Source organism: Periplaneta americana, chromosome 9 (assembly GCF_040183065.1).
Source record: "Periplaneta americana isolate PAMFEO1 chromosome 9, P.americana_PAMFEO1_priV1, whole genome shotgun sequence".
Taxonomy (NCBI): domain Eukaryota; kingdom Metazoa; phylum Arthropoda; class Insecta; order Blattodea; family Blattidae; genus Periplaneta; species Periplaneta americana.
In genome coordinates this window covers 143,445,158-143,462,035 of record NC_091125.1, presented here as the reverse complement: position 1 = coordinate 143,462,035, position 16,878 = coordinate 143,445,158, and the positions used below count along the sequence as shown (strand labels likewise).

General features: G+C 37.5%; 1 protein-coding gene across 1 annotated transcript in view; it reads right to left on the bottom strand.

Moving 5' to 3' along the window:
* LOC138706589 (facilitated trehalose transporter Tret1-like) overlaps window positions 1–6,601 on the bottom strand; it is a 45,376-nt gene extending 38,775 nt beyond the window's left edge. The window contains exon 1 of the mRNA XM_069836082.1: window positions 6,500–6,601. The gene's annotated coding sequence lies outside the window, so the exon portion shown is untranslated. The remainder of the gene's footprint in view (window positions 1–6,499) is intronic.
* Between the last annotated feature and the right edge of the window lie 10,277 nt (window positions 6,602–16,878).

Sequence of the window (16,878 nt, the reverse complement as noted above, 5' to 3'; positions counted from 1 at the left end):
ATTGTTTTTCGATTGGCTTTTGTCTGTGATTATTTAACGCATGGAGACTTTATTCTCCAGTGATAATCATCATCATCATAATCATATTTCAGTTCGTTCTCTTTCTAAGATTCACCATGATAAATAATATGAAAGAACTACTGTTATTCAATTGTTTTTCGATTGGCTTTTGTCTGTGATTATTTAACGCATGGAGCCTTTATTCTCCAGTGATAATCATCATCATCATAATCATATTTCAGTTCGTTCACTTTCTAAGATTCACCATGATAAATAATATGAAAGAACTACTGTTATTCAATTGTTTTTCGATTGGCTTTTGTTTGTGATTATTTAACGCATGGAGACTTCATTCTCCACAAGAAAAACTAACACGTCTATGTAGGATTACTGGAGCATCTGTTTTTGTTGTGTACACATAGGGCAGCCGTGGCGAAAATGTGACTCGCGTGCGATGCTATACATGCAATGATAGCTATACATTTCTCTTACTTCCTATCTCCCACAACCCCCACCCTCTCACTCACTGGAGTCTAACTCCGTTCCTTTTGTATTTGTCTCTGACCTGCGAGTGGCGTATCGTCATAATGTTTCTCTCGAAACCATGCACCTCTACATAAACGAAAGTTTGAAGTAGGATGTGACGACGCATTTTTTTGCTGCCAATATGATGAGAATATTAAATGTATGATTTGTTCATAAGTATTACGAGGAAAACGGTTGTATAACATAAAACGACATTATGCTACATGTCACTCATAAAACATTAAAAGGTTAAGTGTTGATGTTATTGTTATTATAATAATAATAATAATAATAATAATAATAATTATTATTATTGTTGTTATTATTATTATTATTATTGTTATTATTATTATTATTATTATTATTATCTCTTTACGTCGATCCATTTTCAGCAGATGTACGAATAATGTGATTAAGTCTTCTATTAAAACTCACAGATTTACAATGTGATGTTAAATGAAAGCTAGATGTAAGAACTTGACAAATGTTGACTTCAATCTTTGCCAAAAAAAAAAAAATATATCCGAAGCTTCGTTCTTTCGCTTGCTCTGTTGAAGCCATGTTCGCTACAACTTATGTTTGTGAAAAATTACTTTCAACAATGAAAGAGTAAAAACCAAATTTAGATCACGACTGACAGACAAATACCTTCAACTACGACTGGCAGTAAGTGACATAATTCCTGATTTTGAAACTCTGTCGCAGAGACATTCTGAAGACAGTTAATTTTAGGTTGTGATAATGTGTCCCATGTTTTCTTATTCATTTCTTTCGTTATACGTACTAAACATTAGTTTGTAACCTTATACTGTATAAAATTATATTTGAGTGCTTGACGTAAGGAAAATGAAAATCCGTTAATACGTTAATAAGTCAAACAGTTGCTTCACTCCCCCTTCGGGTGTCCGTCTCCTTCCATAGGTGCTATGCACGTTGCAGGTTGCACAGTGGCTCGGCGCACGACCACATTTTTGCCACGGCTGACATAGGGCAACTGTGCATTGGGAGGCAAAAATATGATTTTTGTATGTTTCGAGATTGAAGAATCTACTGTATAAACGGAAAAATAAGTACATGGTACCATTAAAAGACTATTCCTTGGCACATTAGCATATTTTTTTCTATAAATGAAAAGCATAATTTTTGAAAACATGTTCAAAATATTCCTTTTTTTTTTAACCCGTATAACTTGTATATAGGGTGAATCATAAGTACTGTCATTAACTTCAGGTTGTTATTCTTTGAGATATTTGAAGCAAAAAAAAAAAAGGTTACTACAATTTTGCTGGTTTTTTCTTCCTCTTTGAGATAAAAATTGTTTCATATGATACATTTCATAGCGGATTTTTGAGAAAATCATTGATTTAATTCCCAATATGCTCAGTCAATTTAAGAGAGCAGAGTATTATGACAATAGATGATTGAAAGAATTTTGGTTTTGACTTTTAAATGTGCAGAAATTTGATTCGAACAAATGTAACATAGAAAAAAATTTCTCTGCAGAAAGAAAAGTTACATTTGTTAGGATCAAATTTCTGCACATTTAAAGAACAAAACTAAAAATCTTTCGTAATTTATTATCATAATACAAAACTCTCTTAAATTGACTGTACATGTAGGGGATTCAATATCGCTTTCTCAAAACACGCTATGAAATATTTTTTATATAAAACAACTTTTATGTCGAAAAGGAAGCAAACACGAGCAAAATTGTATTAAGCTTTTTTGCTTGAAATATATAAAAGAACAACCCTCCCCCCTCCCCTGAAATTTATAACACTACTTACGGTTCACTCTGTATAGAATATCTTCATGAAACTGAAAACAGGTAAGCTAGAAGCAGTGATCCATATTTTTAGTCACCCTGTACACATTATAACATTGTTTGTTTCTTTCTTGGCGATCTAGCGGTTATTGTCCTTACTACTAGATTCGGGGTTAGCGGGATCAAACCCGGTTTAGGCAACATAGGGAGTGAAGCATTACTTACTTACATTTTTTGCTCAGAATGTCTTTGGAAATAAGCTCCGTAAGTGACGGTAAATCCTCGAGAATCACCCTGTATGTATGTAACTTATGTATGTATGTATGTATGTATTTTTTTTAAATTGGACAGCATGTTCCATTACAAGGTTAGTAATACTACATGCCTTGTTGATCATTCAATACAATTCTAAATTACTATTAGATAATCACTATTAGATAAATGTCACATATGGCTTCACTGTTCTTTGAGTCTGGTTCATAATTATCTAGTTCACTTCCCTTTATGTTTATACTTAATACACTTCTATATCGCTAGTATTACTAAGAGATGAGTATTATATAGCTACACAATTTTCACTATGACTAGTGTTTGCACTTCTGTTATGTTGTTATTACACTATATACACTATTTACAACTCAGTTTCTTTCTTTGCTTTCGTCTTCTTTTTGGGGTTATAGCTTTTCTAAATTTAAAGATTGAACAAATTCTATATATTGTTTCTCATATTTAAGTATTAGTTCACTCAATGTGTTAGTCCAGTGACCACCTACTTTTAGGATGTTATTTTTGAACACGCTTCTTTCTTTATCGAGAATGGCACACTGGAAGATTAGATGCTCAGCTGTCTGACCGCCCTTCCCACAAGGGCCAGCGAATAGGGATTATAAAGAATGGACACTTCGCGTCGGTACCTTTGATGTAGCCGGACCGATTTCAATGACCTTCAAGCCAGCTAAAGCGCGAGATTCTGCTTTCTCCCTAGAGTTGGCGCTGACATCACACCAGCTAGCAGTCGACACAGCGGAAATATAACACATATAATTAATACATCTAGGTACATTATGTACTCAAATAAAATAAATTGGATCCATAAAATAATAAATCTGTCATTAACTGTAATGTCTAGACTCTAGAGTTCCTTTATAATGAGAGTTGAGACGTTGACCCCAACAACAATTAAAATATGTAATGATTTGATAGCGCTGAAAATGGAAAAACAAAACTCTTACGAGAAGTAAAACCATATACCTATATTATATTATATACAAATATTAAACGAATTCGATACTTAATTTTATAATGTATTATATTATTTTATAATATAATTTATGATATCTGAAATATAAAATATTATTATTACAACTAGTTTGTCACTGAGAAATAGGGAAAAGCTGTTAACTTGAATTTATTTGAAGCAAAGCGTTACTGGATTATGCAATAAGGTAGGCGATGTTTGGATCCTGTGTCTCAACTCTATTCTCAATTATTATCTTGGCGTATGCTCGATTACACTAACCTCTAGCGCTTAAAAGTGGAACTAACCGCTGGCGCACAGAGAAACAAAACACAGGAAAATTCGCTCAGTGTCCATTCTTTATAATCCCTATTCGCTGCAAGGGCATTCTGGGCTGTCCAATATGTGGAAACGGTGGAAGTAGGCCCTTAATTTGCCGTGGCCGGTTAGGAATGTTGTAAGATTATTATTCAGTGTATGTACGTATGTATGTATGTATGTATGTATGTATGTATGTATGTATGTATGTATGTATGTATGTATGTATGTATGTATGTATGTATGTATGTGTGTGTGTATGTAATTCCTTCAACACAATGGAAAGATCTCGCTCTAGCCGAGGTCATGAACCCCAATACTAGTACACAATCTCAACCGTGCTGTACAGTTGGAATAAGAATCTGTTTATTATGATCATTTTCCATATCGACTCTTTCCCAACTGTGCAAATAGGCATACATTCAATTTACTTTCAAGATAACCTTCAGCCATTGTTCCCTTGGAGCGGTTTCATAATTCTGAGCGGATTATAGCTTTTTATGCTTTTTAATTCCATTATAATAAAATTGTCCTTCCAATATATAAACAGTAATTATTTATAAGTACTGGTTTTGGTTTTTTATGAAAAATAATATTTTAAAATCTTCTTATTATTATTTCTAATGTGGAAACAATTAGAAATAGTGAGCGGAAAACAATCGTAGTTTAGATTTACTACATTTACGTACTTACAGATATCGGTCGATTGGAAGTGGTGGTCAGCCATTTTGTGTTTGGTGTTTATAACAGGGTAGAACTGTTTGGCTCTGACACATGCGCTGACCTCTCATGCAGTATCGGTGTAATTCTTACGTGAATTTATTTTCGCGTGTACATTCCAGATCAAATCAAGCAATTCCCTTCGTGCTCCGGTTACACATCTTGCATATACGAAGGTTAGGTTTGGTTAGTTTAGGTTTTTATTAACCAAGTCCGCTCAAGATCCTGTCGCGAGCCGCACGTGTATAAATCGATGTTTGATTAAGTCACGTTAATTCGATATTCGATTATTTTCGTTTTGTCTCTGTCACTTTGACATTAGTTCTAGTGATGGAAGGAGCATGTAGTTCTACGTCTGGTGATGGTGGTTTGTGTGGAGACTGTATTACGGATGTCAAATATTTAGCAGAGTTGATGTTCAAGAGGGCATATCCAGATCATCGTGAACGCATGCATTCACTTTTCATGAAAGTGGGAGAAATGTATCAACGTTTTCATTAATGTCAGGTAAGTGATAGTAGTTTGCTATTTACTGAACTGTTTCGTCGTTGATATAGGTTAGGTTAGACTATATTATATATATTATTTTAATGTACCGAAGTACATATGATATTTCCATGCAGATATTCTGCGTCATCATACGATGAAAGAGTAATGGAACGGAGAAAAATTCTCTCCGGCACCGGGATTTGAACTCGTGTTTTCAGCTCTACGTGCTAATGCTTTATCCACTAACCTACACCGCATACCCATCCCGGTGTCGGACAGAATCGTCTCAGTTTAAGTTCCAACTCTTGGGTTCCCTCTATTGGCCGCCCTCTGCACTACGTCATAGATGTCTATGAACGTAGGACTGAAGTCCACACATGTGCTGAGGTGCACTCGTTATGAGTGAGGTGCAGAGGGCGGCTACTAGAGGGAACCCAAGAGTTGGAACTTAAACTGAGACGATTCTATCGGACACCGGGATGGGTATCCGGTGTGGCTTAGTGGATAAAGCATCAGCAAGTAGAGCTGAAAACCCGGGTTCAAATCCCGGTGCCGGAGAGAATTTTTCTCCGTTCCATTACTCTTCCATCGTAGACTATATTAGCTTAAAAGTGTTGTCTTCACCCGACATAATAGAGAACATTAAATCCAGACGTTTGAGATAGGCAGGGCATATACCACGTATAGGCGAATTCAGAAATGCATATAAAGTGTTAGTTGGGAGGCTGGAGGGGAAAAAGACCTTTGGGGAGGCCGAGACTTAGATGGGAGAATAATATTAAAATGGATTTGAGGGAGGTGGGATATGATGGTAGTAGAGAGTGGATTAATCTTGCTCAGGATAGGGACCGATGGCGGGCTTATGTGAGGGCGGCATTGAACCTCCGGGTTCCTTAAAAGCCAATAAGTAAGTAAATAACACATTAACTGTGTCTATAACTTCAGATTCAGTCATTTGAAATAATAGTATTGACTTTGCAAAACGATATATTATAAGGGACATGGAAATGAATCAACACTACTTCGAATACGGATGCGTTGAACTGAAGCCGAAACTAGCGACGCGTAGTTGAAAGTATGTCAAATTAGGTGTAAAGTATGATTTCTTTTTATGCATTCACTGGGAAGTGAAATTGAGGTTAGTAAGAAAACTCTAATCGAAAATAATGCTATCAATATCATATTTTTTATTTGTGATTTACGTGTAAAAGATTTATTCAATATAAGTTAAGTTAAAAATACGCAAATACTTGTATGTAAATATTATTAGAGCACATTATGAATGTAAAAGTTACACGTGATGTCTTTTTTTAACGTATTTCATAGATACTATGGGAATAATATGCTATTTGCCTACTTTATTTCACTGGGATTTAGGCACAAAACATACACGACTTCACGTTACAAAGATGTTAATATATTGTGATAATTCTAGAACAGCTTACCTTGTCACTTCACGTGTTCCATTTCACTAACATACAAGCAACCTTCGTGTCCCGTCAACAGCTCTACTCTGACTGAAGGTTGGCTAGTGGCTAACCTGTTTTTACTCGTGAGGTAGCTACTACGACACAAATACTGATATTGTGGAAGACGGAAGCCAATAGATGGCCACGGAGATCGAATTGTTAAAAAGTTCCAGAAGTCTGACAACGGTTAACTTAGACTAATGGTTGGCATGCCACAAAGATAAATTTTCTGACTGGGACGTACGTAACAGCTAAGACTGTAGCGTGAAAGTCGCGGTCATGAGTTCGAATTCTGCATAAATATATCTGTCCTTTGTTTCCTAGTTTGTAATCGATTATTAACGACGCTCTATCAACCACTAGGTTATTTGGCGTCGATGAAATTGTTGATGGCGAGATGAAGCCGAGGATTCGACATACCTCGGGAAAAACCCAACTAGGTAATCAACCCAAGCGGGAATCGAATCCAAGGCCAATTGTATCTTTAGAACAGCGGTGGCGAAAATGTAATCGTGCGCCGAGCCACTGTGTAACCTGCAACGTGCATAGCGGAGGGAGGCGGAGGGAGGCGGACACCCGAAGGGGAAGTGAAGCAACTGTCTGACTTATTAACGGATTTTCATTTTCCTTACGTCAAGCACTTAAATACAATTTTATACAGTACAAGGCTACAAACTAATGTTTAGTACGTGTAACGAAGAAAGAAATGAACAATATCACAACCTAAAATTAACTGTCTTCAGAATGTCTCTGCGACAAAGTTTCAAAATCAGGAATTATGTCACTTACTGCCAGTCGTAGTTGATCACGAAGGTATTTGTTTGTCAGTCGTGATCTAAATTTCTTGTTAACTATTTTAATTGTTGAAAATAATTTTTCACAAACGTAAGTTGTAGCGAACATGGCTTCAACAGAGCAAGCGAAAGAACGAAGCTTCGGATATTTATTTTTTGGCAAAGATTTGAAAGTTCAACAATTGTCAAGTCCTTACATCTAGCTTTCGACATCACATAGTAAATCAGTGAGTTCAAATTGAAGAGCTAACCGCATTATTCGTACATCTGCTGAAAAAGGGTCGACGTACAGAGATGATGATGATGATGATGATGATGATGATAACAACAACAATAACACTTAACCTTTAATGTTTCATCAGTAACATGTAGTATAATGCCGTTTTATGTCATACAACCGTTTTCCTCGTAATACTTGTGAACAAATCATACATTTAATATTCTCATCATATTGACAGCAAAAAAATGAGTCCTCCCATCCTACTTGGAACTTTCGTACATCGTTTCGAGAGAGACATATGCCACTCGCAGGTCAGAGACAAATATAAATGGAACGGAGTTTGACTACAACGAGTGAGAGGGTGGGGGTTGGCGGAGGTTAGAAGCAAGCGAAATGCACAGCTATCACTGCGAGCCACAATGTCTCGCGAGTCACGTTCTCGCCACGGCTGCTTTAGAACAACAGGTACCTTTTGGTACCCATGCGAAGTTATATCAAGTACTTCATACAGTATATTTTAGTGGGATTCTTCGTAAACTGCAAGCCTCTTAGAGAGAAAAGAATAATATTGCTGCCATGTAAATGGAAGTCCTACATATTTCATTACTAAGGAACGGATTTCTAAGTGCTGAAAAGAGAGATTTAGGACTTCGTAAAATCCAATTTAGAACTTTTAGGAGTTTATGCAAAAGTTACAATTAATAATTTTAATTTTACTAAATATTCCATTTCAGGTAGAATTTATGTACAGACCCAGAAACAAAATTTGGGACACCTGAATTTTCCAAGTTCCAGTTATAACATAGATAATCCGTGGCGCTACAGCCCGTGAAGAGCCTAGACCGACCAGCCGACTGCTGGCCTTACGCCCACATGTCGAAGCAGAGGTGGACGTTCATCCAACCAGAATGGAGGTATCGTGTGGTTAGTACGATGATCCCCCCAACCGTTATAGCTGGCATTCGCAACCGGATTTCGCTACCTATCGTAGCTCCCCAAGTGCATCACGATGCTGGGTGGGCACCGGTCGTATACACTGGCCGAAATTTCATGAGAAAATTTCTTCCCCCATGAGGACTCGAACCAGCGCGCATTCCGTAACGCGAGTCCTAGGCAGGATGCCTTAGACCGCGACGACACGGCGCGGGACCCAGTTATAACATACTGAGCAGAAAATTTGAGTCACCTGAATTTTATTTCTGGGCCTCTACAAAGAACTGGAGCTAACAATGAGTGCTACTGAATTGAAGAATCAAATTCTATCGGTGAAGAAGACTGATTGCAAGATAGACGTTTAGTACATTCTCTTTGCCTGCTATATCGAATTATACATGATTCCACACCCAACTACCTTGCCTTTGGGTTTACTCTCCTAGCTTCACATCATAATCGAAATACACGTTCACAGCACAATCTGTTGCTATCAATACCACGTCATCAGACATCTCTGTACTCAAGTTATTTCTCAATAGCCATGGCCCGCTCATGGAATTCGCTGCCGCTCGAAATCAGGGGTAGTCTTAGTCTTCAGTTGTTTAAAATTAGGTTGTTTAGATATATTTTAAATGTAAAGAATTAGGGCCGTATTCATAGACATTTTTAGCGCGGGCTTTCGGTGGATTATCAGCGTTTTTCTTATTCATAAACCAGTGTTAGCGATAGGATATGATTTGAATTCTGTACTAGTAACCAGTGGACAGCCGGGGCTAGCTTAGTACGCTCGTAGCGCGTGCTGCGAAATGTCTATGAATACGGCCCTTAGTTTTTTAGGTATCATTTTTATTTTTTATTTATTATTATTATTATTATTATTATTATTATTATTTATTATTTTACACAGTCATTACTTTATTTTTCCATTAACACTTATATCTAGGTAATTGTCATTGTCTCAATGTAACACGTGTTGTGCTGATCATAGTAATTCTACTATTCCTTTAGTTGTGAGATTATATTCATATGTATTAATTCTTTTTTTTTAAGTTAATACTAGTATATTAGATGTATTTTCCTGTTTGTGATTATGTATTCAGTCTCTTTTTTTTATTATATGTATATTTTTTATTATTGTTATTTTCAAGTTAATACTGATTGTGCATATGTATTCAATCTCTCTTTTTTACTTAATTATGTTTATTATTATTTTTAAGTTAATATTTGTATACCATTATGTATTTTTTTGTATGTATTCTTATCCTGGTTGAGTGGAAGAGAAGGCCTGATGGCCTTAACTCTGCCAGGTAAAATAAAACTATTATTATTATTATTATTATTATTATTATTATTATTGATGATTGGTCAGTTCCTTTTCGCATAACGGAGGTGGATTGACGCGGAAACTAATTTGTAAGCTTTCGCCTAACCTGAACAATCTACCACCCCATTTATGCCAAGATCGATGTTTCCAAGCAACATCGGTTCCAAGAAATTAGGTAAAATCTTCTTCCCTTTTCTTCTAAGACTAATATGGAACGATCTTGTCAGACCAGTGTTTGTAAGAGAATAACAATTTTCTAGTTTTCTGGAGCATTTTTGCGTTTTTAGTACCTGTATTTTGTTTTAAATATACACAAAGTACTAGAAAAGCGCTGTTTAGGCACAAACGTAATTTTCACGCATTAATGAAACTTTATGGTTAATTTAGAATTGTTATATTGGGATCCTGTGCACATGAAACGTAGAATAACACATCTCTAGGACATGACAAACAAATTAGGTACGTAACTAGAAATCCGTTCCATTCATTACAATTTTACACACTAACTAAAATATTCTTGGCCCCTGCGGTAGCTGAGTAGTCAGACCATTATCATTCATTTTAATATATGTGCTAGTTTGTGTCTCAATAATGACTTGAAGAAACAAATATAATATATGAGGGTGCGCGATATTAAAATTCACAGAGAACGCTTTCTGCAAAGCCTCACATGCATTATTAGTTCCGTCTGATGTAACAGTATCGGAAGCCCATAATTCAGGGAGAAATAACGAATCCATTTTCATGAAATTTGATACCAAATAATCAGCAAAGGCTGTGATACTTTCATTAACAGGTTGGTTGCTAACTAAACCTTGAACAAATGCACCTCCGACTTTATTTAGAGGAAGAAATGAAAGACTGAATACCCAGTGCAACCATTTACCGTTGTTAATACTGTACTCCAACCACGAGAAAGTCTCTGGGGAATGAGACGAAGCGGGGTAATGCTGTGAATGAATGTTGATATCATAAGATGTCATAAGGTCACACACGTGGGTACTCGTATCTATATTGGCTAGCTCTCACAGCACAAATGATAACATTGATACACATATTTATACTACTCTAGTCACAAAATTAGATCACGGTTAATCTCCTGGTCTTTTAATCTTTCCATAAAGGAAATAACATATGCAGGAGAGCGCATGGTTTTTAAACTGACGTTATAACGGTAATATTATCTATCTACTTCGCTCCAATAGATGACGCAATAGTAAGCATATTCCTTTCACGGTTGATCTCCTGGTTGGAGAACAGTATTGTTATCTTTATAAACATTAGAAAGTTCCAAGGACTGAATTTTTCTCCACCAAGCCTGACTGGACACAAATTTTCTCACACGCTACCTATCATCTCTAAGCCTAGGGAAAACTAACCACCGTTTTCAACTAATGTATACCCAAAACTGACACCGCGCTCAACTGATGTATACCCAAAACTGACCCCGCGCTCAACTGATGTATACCCAAAACTGACCCAGCGCTCAACTGATGTATACCCAAAACTGACCCAGCGCTCAACTGATGTATATCCAAAACTGACTCCGCGCTCAACTGATGTATATCCAAAACTGACTCCGCGCTCAACTGATGTATACCCAAAACTGACTCCGCGCTCAACTGATGTATACCCAAAACTGACTCCGCGCTCAACTGATGTATATCCAAAACTGACTCCGCGCTCAACTGATGTATATCCAAAACTGACCCCGCGCTCAACTGATGTATACCCAAAATTGACCCAGCGCTCAACTGATGTATATCCAAAACTGACTCCGCGCTCAACTGATGTATACCCAAAACTGACTCCGCGCTCAACTGATGTATACCCAAAACTGACTCCGCGCTCAACTGATGTATATCCAAAACTGACTCCGCGCTCAACTGATGCATATCCAAAACTGACCCCGCGCTCAACTGATGTATATCCAAAACTGACTCCGCGCTCAACTAACGTATACCCAAAACTAACTCCGCGCTCAACTGATGTATACCCAAAACTGACTCCGCGCTCAACTGATGTATACCCAAAACTGACTCCGCGCTCAACTGGTGTATACCCAAAACTGACTCCGCGCTCAACTGATGTATACCCAAAACTGACCCCGCGCTCAACTGATGTATATCCAAAACTGATCCCGCGCTCAACTGATGTATATCCAAAACTGACTCCGCGCTCAACTGATGTATACCCAAAACTAACTCCGCGCTCAACTGATGTATACCCAAAACTGACTCCGCGCTCAATTGATGTATACCCAAAACTGACTCCGCGCTCAACTGATGTATATCCAAAACTGACTCCGCGCTCAACTGATGTATATCCAAAACTGACCCCGCGCTCAACTGATGTATATCCAAAACTGACTCCGCGCTCAACTGATGTATACCCAAAACTGACTCCGCGCTCAACTGATGTATATCCAAAACTGACTCCGCGCTCAACTGATGTATATCCAAAACTGACCCCGCGCTCAACTGATGTATATCCAAAACTGACTCCGCGCTCAACTGATGTATATCCAAAACTGACCCCGCGCTCAACTGATGTATATCCAAAACTGACTCCGCGCTCAACTAACGTATACCCAAAACTAACTCCACGCTCAACTGATGTATACCCAAATCTGACCCCGCGCTCAACTGATGTATATCCAAAACTGACTCCGCGCTCAACTGACGTATATCCAAAACTGACTCCGCGCTCAACTGATGTATATCCAAAACTGACCCCGCACTCAACTGATGTATATCCAAAACTGACTCCGCGCTCAACTAATGTATACCCAAAACTGACCCCGCGCTCAACTGATGTATACCCAAAACTGACCCCGCGCTCAATTGATGTATATCCAAAACTGACTCCGCGCTCAACTGACGTATACCCAAAGCTGACCCAGCGCTCAACTGATGTATATCCAAAACTGACTCCGCGCTCAACTGATGTATATCCAAAACTGACTCCGCGCTCAACTGATGTATACCCAAAACTGACCCCGCGCTCAACTGATGTATATCCAAAACTGACTCCGCGCTCAACTGACGTATACCCAAAACTGACCCAGCGCTCAATTGATGTATATCCAAAACTGACCCCGCGCTCAACTGATGTATATCCAAAACTGACTCCGCGCTCAACTGACGTATATCCAAAACTGACTCCGCGCTCAACTGATGTATATCCAAAACTGACCCCGCGCTCAACTGATGTATATCCAAAACTGACTCCGCGCTCAACTAACGTATACCCAAAACTGACTCCGCGCTAAACTGATGTATACCCAAAACTGACTCCGCGCTCAACTGATGTATATCCAAAACTGACTCCGCGCTCAACTGATGTATACCCAAAACTGACTCCGCGCTCAACTGATGTATACCCAAAACTGACTCCGCGCTCAACTGATGTATACCCAAAACTGACTCCGCGCTAAACTGATGTATACCCAAAACTGACTCCGCGCTCAACTGATGTATACCCAAAACTGACTCCGCGCCAACTGATGTATACCCAAAACTGACCCCGCGCTCAACTGATGTATACCCAAAGCTGACCCCGCGTTCAACTGATGTATACCCAAAACTGACCCCGCGCTCAACTGATGTATACCCAAAACTGACTCCGCGCTCAACTGATGTATACCTAAAACTGACTCCGCGCTCAACTGATGTATACCCAAAGCTGACCCCCCGCTCAACTGATGTATATCCAAAACTGACTCCGCGCTCAACTACTGTATACCCAAAACTGACTGCGTCCTCAACTGATGTATACCCAAAACTGACCCCGCATTCAACTGATGTATACCCAAAACTGACTCCGCGCTCAACTGATGCATTTTTAATCCTTTCGCGCTAAATTGATGAACACCTCCCTGTGCTTGGTGCTAAGGCAAGATGGAGTTATAACAATTCTGTCTTTATTAGAGAGAGATCTACCGTCTAGTACCGACCTTGTAACAAAATGAAGCCGATACAATATGAAATTAAAGTTGTGAAACATATTCAAAAGTTGTTTTGACAGAATTATAGTGCAGCTCTTAAATACTGTGCATTGTCGATTTTAAACTTATTTTGAGAGCGGTATTTTACCCTTAGTTAGTTAGAGTTTTGACTTTATTGTGAACCGGTCGTTTAACGTTTTGTTCATGTCACAGTTCATATTTTAATATAAATTTCACATTATCATTCCGGATTCTTCGATATGTCTACGCGAGCCCAAGGCTCAATATTACATTTTTTTAGCAAAAAGCCTTGAAGTGATTCACGTGAGGTTAGTGAAAATTTCGCATTGGCAAAATGTTTCTTCGCAGCCGCAGCGTGACGATGTTGTCGCGAACGTTCTTTCCAGAACTAGTTTCAGGGGGACCTCTGTAAAAACTCAGCTAATAATAATAGTAATAATAATAATAATAATAATAATAATAATAGACAAAATTTAAATACCGCTAATTTTAATTGTAAACAATTTTAATAATGACTCCTCCCTTGACAAAATTCTACGTACATACGCCACAAACTGTACATATAGTCCATTTTATATCATGGGGTGCAGTTCGGTGGCTCCTTTGAACACCCACTTACAAATGTATGACTTCCCTACACAAACATCTCTGACCAGAACAATTTCAAGGGAAAAATTGTTCCGGGGCCGGGTATCGAACCCGGGATCTTTGGTTAAACGTACTAATGCTCTACCAACTGAGCTACCCGGGAACTCTACCAGACACCGATCCAGAAAAGATACTAGAATTTTTCTTAAGAAAATGGACAATTTCAGAACATGCTACTCCAAAATTAACTTTTATTTGCAACTCAGCCTTGATCAAATTTTCATACAGTTATTTTCAGATATCTGTTTAGATGTGACCGGGTAGCTTAGTTGGTAGATAGTTGGTACGTTTAACCAAAGGTCCCGGTTTCGATGCCCGGCCCCGGAACAATTTTTCCCTCGAAATTATTCAAATCAGCTTTACAGGGAGTTATACCTGAAAGCTTGATTTGCATCTCTGACCAGTCCATCCTGTCCCCTCGTCCCAACATTGCACAGTTGCCATAATTCTGGCGACACTCTAAATGAGAGGAATCGTGGCCGTCATCCCCATCTGGACGCCACGTGTTTTGAAGAAGATAACGTAATATCACAAGCCGACCGCTCAATTAATACTACAGAATACTCTCTCAATGATAGTTTCGTGCTAACTGACCGGATCCTTGGAATTCGGAAAAGATGTGGCAACTCTGTCTCCTCGTGGATTTGACGGGAGCCTATCAATTCTTCTGACAGAGAGCTGTGATTGGTTACTAACAGGCAAAGACAAGATTTTCGTCACAGTAAGCAAGATATTTATCTATGGCAACCAATTAGTAGGGGGCAGTAGAAGGTCTGTCGCCAAAGTCCTTTCTGCAATCCATGATATAAAATGGACTATACATTATGCATCGCGCAGCAATAAAGAAACGCGATGCTACACATTGCGGGCTAGAACAGGGGCTAAACCTTCGGACTCTAATGATAAGTAATTATCCACTTCATTTATTTTCAGTGCAGTTTCCTCTCGCGCTTTCTGATGCCTTTGCATGCGTAGAGAATTTGCAATGCTATGCTAAGGTCGTCCACCGCAGCTGATAAAGCGCTCGTATAGTTTTCCACGAATTATTCACTGTCATGTTTTCCGTTTATCACTGTCACTATTACGACGTTTGTAGCACTCCATATTCTCGTAGAATGACCCTGAAACTGAAATTGCGTGAAGAAGTAAGCCGCTTAGAATCAAACTGCACTTTCTCCAAATTATGAAATATAATGGATCAAGGTATGTTTTTTGCAGGGTTATGCACGGAATATGATAAACTGCTCGTTTGGAGTCAAACTGGAATTTATCTGCCTTAATTTTAGTAGTAAAATCACCGTTTGGAATCTAACTGCGCTAGTTTTTCGTTTTTTCTGACAAATAAAAATTTCGGATATAATTCTAGGCGACTGAAGTAAGAGATCAAACCACGAGTGTTAAATCCCTATGGATAATAATAATAATAATGATAATAATAATAATAATAATAATAATAATAATAATCTATACAAATAATAAATCTGTAGCCGAACTTTTTCTGGTAATTTTCGATTTTCCAAAAGTAATTGGTCCTAACATATATTAACCACCCTCAAACCGAAAATCGCTTTTTTGAAATTTTTGTTTGTATGTCTGTCTGTATGTTTGTTACCTTTTCACGCGATAATGGCTGAACGGATTTCGATGAAAATTGGAACATAAATTAAGTTCGTTGTAACTTAGATTTTAGACTATATGACATTCAAAATACATTATTTAAAAGGGGGGTTATAAGGGGGCCTTAATTATATAAATCGAAATATCTCGCTTATTACTGATTTTTGTGAAAAATGTTACATAACAAAAGTTTCTTTAAAATAATTTGCGATTAGTTTCATTCCTTAAAAATTTTTGATAGGACTCATATTTAATGAGATAAATGAGTTTTAAAATTAAAATAACTGCCATCTAAGGCCGTGTAATGAATTAAAAAACAAATGACTTCGTCTATGAGGGGCCTTGGACAGCAACAATCGAAAGCTATGAAAGATAGCCTACAGATAATGTTTCTGTGTTTGTATGAAGTAATATCGGAAGCTAAATTAACCGATTTGTATAATTAATTATTATTTCACCATTGGAAAGTGTAGTTTCTCTAGATGGACATAATGCTATAATGTTATTACAGTAACTTCTGATATAATATAATATAATATAATATAATATAATATAATATAATATAATATAATATAATATAATATAATATAATATAATATAATATAATATAATATAATATAATATAATATGTAATATTATGTAATATAATTTAAGTTATTTGAAGGGTTCACAATAGTGGGTCAAGCGCCATTTACTGAATACGTAGAAAAAAGGGTTAAAATTAAGTTATTACCATAATTCAATGGAAACCTATAACAAGTAAAATGAAATATACACATTAATTCTAAATGATGTCAATCTTCATTAAACTATGGTTGCATGTAATAAAAATTAAGAAACAGGTTAAAGGAA